Raw genomic sequence first — 6000 nt, forward strand, 5'->3', positions numbered from 1 at the left:
CTCTATTTTGTCTACATGCATCCCTTTATTGATCTCATTTAGCTTCACAGCTTCAACTGCCATCTATGGGCCAAATACAATAATAATTACTTCTTCACTCCATATCTCTGCCTCAAACTGTAAACTTACATTTTCAACTGTTTACCTAATGTGTCTACTTTAATATCTAATAGGCATCTCAAATGTAACTTGTTCCAAACTGAACTCCTGATACCCCCCCGCCAACACCCAATATCTTTCCTCTCTCAGTAAATGGCAATTCCATCTGCTCAGTTGCTTAGATGAACAACTTGCAAACATTCTTGATTGCCTTATTTAACAGACCACATTCAATAATTCAGGAAATGCTGTCGGCCTTACATTCAAAACATCACCAGAATCCAATTACTTCTTCCAATCTCCTCTGCTATTATTGTTGTCTGAACCACCATCAATTCTCACATGGATTATTTGAGTAGTTTCCTTTCTGGTGTCTCTGGCTTGCATTCTTGCCACTGTATAATATATTATCAATACAGTAACCAGATAATTATATTAAATTGTAAGCCAAATAATATCTTTCTTCTATTCAAAACCCTCCAGTACATTGCCATCTCAGTGTAAAATCCAAAGTCCTTATGATGACCTATAAAGCTCTACTTGAAATGCTCCTTATCAATATAATAGCCAGATAGTTATATTACATTGTAAGCCAAATAATATCTTTCTTCTATTCAAAACCCTCCAGTGCATTGCCATCTCTCAGTGTAACACCCAAAGTCCTTATGATGACCTATAAAGCTCTACTTGAAATGCTCCTATCTGTCCCTTACTTGATCTTTTCCTTCTCTCTCTTCATCACTCTGTCTTTTCCAGACATACTAGTTGCCCTGCTCTTCCTTGAGCACATTGAGCCATGCTAGCTTTTGTATTTGCTGTTCTGTATTTTTAGAATATTGTTCCTCAGATATCTAATGAGGTTTACCTTGTTCTTTCCTAAAAATCTCAATGAAGACTACCCTGTTCACCTCATTTATAATTGTAGCTCACTTCCTCTCCACTTGTAATTTCCTTCATCTATATTTTATTTGTACATATTGCTTTTAATATTAGTTATCTGCATTATGTTTATTATTTATTGTCAATTTGTTCCTGATAGAATATGAGCTATATGTGGCAGGGATTTTTGTTGTTGCATTCATGCTAAATCTCCAGTACTTGGAACATAATAGGAACTCAATAAATATTAGATAAATGAATGAATCTGGAAAGGCAAATAAAAATAAAGTATGTAACAGAGTCTTACATATGTTAGGCACACAAATAGTCACTTGTCCTTTTATTTATTTATTTATTTATTTTTATTTTTATTTTTTTGAGATGGAGTCTCGGTCTGCCGCCCAGGCTGGAGTGCAGTGGCGTGATCTCGGCTCACTGCAAGCTCCACCTCCCGGGTTCATGCCATTCTCCTGCCTTAGCCTCCCTAGTAGCTGGGACTACAGGTGCCTGCCACCAAGCCTGGCTAATTTTTTTGTATTTTTAGTAGAGACGGGGTTTCACTGTGTTAGCCAGGATGGTCTCGATCTCCTGACCTTGTGATCTGCCCTCCTTGGCCTCCTAAAGTGCTGGGATTACAGGTGTGAGCCACGGCGCCTGGCCTGCCCTTTTAATTTTTAAAAATTACTTCATGCAATGAGAACACAACATGAAATCTGTCTTCTTAACACTTTTTAAAGCATATAGTACGGCATTGTTGACTATGGGTACAATATTGTACATCAGATCTCTAGAACTTATTCATTATGCTTAACAGAAATTTTATGCCAGTTGATTAGTAACTCTCCATTTCCTTCATTCTCTAGTTTCTGGCAACTATTATTCCATTTTTTGACTCTATGAAATTGACCATTTTAGCTACTTCATATAAATGCAATCATGCATGTTTATCCTTTTGTGACTAGTTTTATTCAAACAGCATAATGTTTTCAAAGTTCACCCATGTTGTTGTATATTGCAGAATTTCATTTTTTAAGGCTGAATAATATTCCAATGTATGTATGTGACGGTTAATACTGAGTGTCAACTTAATTGGATTAAAAGATAAACAGTATTGATTCTGGGTGTGTCTGTTAGAGTGTTGCCAAAGGAGATTAACATTTGAGTCAGTGGGCTGGGAAAGGCAGACCCACCCTTAATCTGAGTGGGGTACAATCTAATCAGCTGTCAGCACTACTAGAATATAAGCAGGCAGAGAAATGTGAAAAGAGAGACTAGACTAGCCTCCCAGCCTATATCTTTCTCCCCTGCTGGATGCTTCCTACTTTAGAACATGGGACTCCATGTTCTTCTGTTTTGGAGCTCATACTGGCTATCCTTGCTCCTCAGCCTTGCTCCTCAGCTATCCTTGCTCCTCAGGCAGACGACCTATTTTGGGAACTTGTGATTATGTGAGTTAATTAATACTTAGTAAACTTTATATGTATTATATACATATGTATGTGTGTGTGTATGTGTATATATATATATTAGTTGTGTTCCTCTAGAGAACCCTAACACAGATTCTGGTACCAGAAGTGGTTCTAGAGGAACAGAATATTAAGGATGGAGTTCTTTTGTTGGTTTGGGGGTTTCTGTAGTTGGCTGCTTAATATAATTAGAGCCCAAAATGCTAAGGGGTCTACTTCTAATAGTGTGGAGAACACTGATAGTCCTTGGCATGAACTGTTTAGAGAGTTATACAAAATAAATGCATTTGACACTCTTGATTTATCACTTGTGAGAGGCAAGGAGTTTAGTGACTCTATACATAATACCTTTGACCATATGTTGAGAACCAAGGAACATAATGAAGCTGATTGGTTGCTCATAACTTTAGTGGAGAAAGTGATGAAAGAATCCCTGAGTTCATCATTTTCTATCTCCCAGCTTCAGAAGCAGATACTGAGCCTCAAATATGCTAAGATTGCCCTGAGTGAGAGTCTTATCTCCTGTAGAGAAAGAGCTGAAATTTTAGAAAAACAGATACAAGCTTTTAACATGCAAGTGACTGACCTGCGATGAAGGGTACATGCACAACCTCATGAGGTGTCTACTGTTAAAGTGTGCACATTGATTGCAAAAGAATGAGACCCTGCAACTTGGAATGGGGACATGTGGGAGGATGCTGATGAAGCTGGGGACACTGAGTTTATAAATTAGGATGAACTTTTGTTTTGCTAGAAGAAACAGCTTCCCCATCTCCAATAATGGCAACATCCCCTCCCAACCCATGCTGCCATCAGCCTTTCCACCTTTATCTGAGGAGATAAACCCTGCACTGCCTGAGGCAACAATAATGACCTCCCCTGAGGCAGTTGCCAGGCAAGATAATGTTGATTCTCCTTAGGAGCCACCCCCAACACCTCTGTTTGCTTCTCGACCTATAACTAGACTAAAGTCCCGGCAGGCCCCTAGAGGTGAGGTTGAGAGTGTGACCCATGTGGAGGTGTGCTACACTCAAAAAGAACTGCTTGAGTTTTCTAATTTATATCAACAGAAATCTGGAGAACAAGCTTGGGAATGGATATTAAAGGTGTGGGATAATGGTGGAAGGAACATAGAGTTGGATCAGGCTGAATTTATTGATTTAGGCCCACTGAGTAGGGACTCTGCATTTAATGTTGCAGCTTGGGGAGTTGAGGTTCTAATAGTTTATTTGTTTGGTTAGATGAAATATGGATTAAATGTTGGCCCACTGTGAGTGAGCTGGAAATGCCTGATCTCCCTTGGTTTAATGTAAAGGAAGAGATCCAAAGGCTTAGGGAGTTTGGGATTGTGGAATGGATTAGTCACTTTAGACCTACTCATCCCAGCTGGGAGGGTCCAGAACATATACTTGTGACCCATGCCTTGTGAAATAGATTTGTGAGGGCAGCACATGCATCTTTGAAGAGCCCTGTAATTGCTCTTCTCTGTGTGTCAGACCTAACAGTGAGAACCACAGTCACTCAACTACAGAATTTAAATACAATGAGAATAATTGGATCTGAAGGTGGCAGGGGCCAAGTAGCAGCACTCAACCATAAAACGCAAGGTGGGCATAGCTACCATAATGGACAACAGAGGCAATGTAGCAATCAGAGTAATCTGACTCATGTAGAGCTCTGGTATTGGCTAATTAATCACAGTGTTCTTGAAGTGAAATTGATAAGAAGCCTACTGCATTCCTACTTAATTTATATAAGCAGAAAACTTCCAGGTTAAATGGATAGAAGACTAATTTGAATTATAGAAACAGAGAAGCATGGCCCCTCAATCAATTTCCAGACTTGAGCCAGTTTACAGACCTAGAACCCCTTGAACGAAGGGGAGGTTGTGTATCCTTGAGGAAAGACCCCACTACATTACTGAAAATTTATGCAGTGAATCTTTCTCTCATCCTTCCCCAAGGCGACCTCTGGCCTTTTGCCAGGGTAACTGTGCATTAGGAAAAGGGAAATGATCAGGCATTTTGGGGACTACTGGGCAGTGGCTCTGAGCTGACATTGATTCCAGGGGAGCCAAAAAGTCATTGTGGTCCTCCAGTTAAATTAGGGGCTTATGGAGGTCAGATAATTAATGGAGTTTTAGCTCAGGTCCAACTTACAGTGGGTCCAGTGGGTTCCCGGACTCATCCTGTTGACATTTCCCCAATGCCAGAATGCATAATTGGCATAGACATACTTATCAGCTGGCAGAACCCCGACACTAGCTCCCTGACTGGTAGGGTGAGGGCTATTATGGTGGAAAAGGCCAAATGGAAGACATTAGAGCTGCCTTTTCCTAGAAGAATAGTAAATCGAAAACAATATTGCATCCCTGGAGGGATTGTGGAGATTAGTGCCACCATCATGGACTTGAAAGATGCAGGGGTGGTAATTCCCACCATATCCCTCTTCAACTCGCCCATTTGGCCTATGCAGAAGACAGATGGATCTTGGAGAATGACAGTGGACTGTTGTAAGCTTAACCAAGTGGTGACTCCAATTACAGCTGCCGTGCCAGATGTGGTTTCATTGCTTGAGCAAATTAACACATCTCCTGGTTCCTGGTATGCAGCCATTGACTTGGCAAATGCATTTTTCTGCATTCCTGTCCATTAGGCCTACCACAGGCAATTTACCTTCATCTGGCAAGGCCAGCAATATACCTTTACTGTTCTACCTCATGGGATTATAAACTCTCTGGCTTTGTGTCATAATCTTATTTGAAGAGAACTTGATTACTTTTTGCTTCCACAGGATATCACACTTGTCCATTACATCGATGGCATTATGCTCATTGGATCCAGTGAGCAAGAAGTAGCAAACACACTGGACTTACTGGTGAGATATTTGCATGCTAGAGGATGGGAAATAAATCTGACTAAAATTCAGGGACCTTCTATTTCACTAAAATGTATAGGGGTTTAGTGGTGTGGGGCCTATTGCGATATTCCTTCTAAGGTGAAGGATAAGTTGCTGCATTTGGCCCCTCCTACAATCAAGAAAGTGGCACAACGCCTGGTGGGCCTATTTGGATGTGTTACTCTGGCCCATTTATTGAGTGACACGAAAGGCTGTCAGTTTTGAGTGGGATCCAGAAAAGAAGGCTCTGCCACAGGTCCAGGCTGCTGTGCAAGTTGCTCTGCCACTTGGGCCATATGATGCAGCAGATCCAATGGTGCTTGAGGTGTCAATGGCAGATAGGGATGCTGTTTGGGGCCTTTGTCAGGCCTTTGTCAGGTGAATTACAGAGCAGGCCTCTAGAATTTTGGAGAAAGGCCCTGTCATCTTCTGCAGATAACTACTCCCCTTTTGAGAGCTAGCTCATGGTCTGTTACTGGGCGTTGGTGGAAATTGAACATTTGTCTCTGGGCCATCAAGTCACTGTGTGACCTGAACTGCCTATCATGAACTGAGTGCTTTCTGACCTATCTAGCTGTAAGGTGGGTCATGCATAGCAGCATTCCATCATCAAATGGAATGGGTATATATGTGATCTGGCTCGAACACGTCCTGAAGG

Source organism: Macaca mulatta, chromosome X (genome assembly GCF_049350105.2).
Source record: "Macaca mulatta isolate MMU2019108-1 chromosome X, T2T-MMU8v2.0, whole genome shotgun sequence".
NCBI lineage: Eukaryota > Metazoa > Chordata > Mammalia > Primates > Cercopithecidae > Macaca > Macaca mulatta.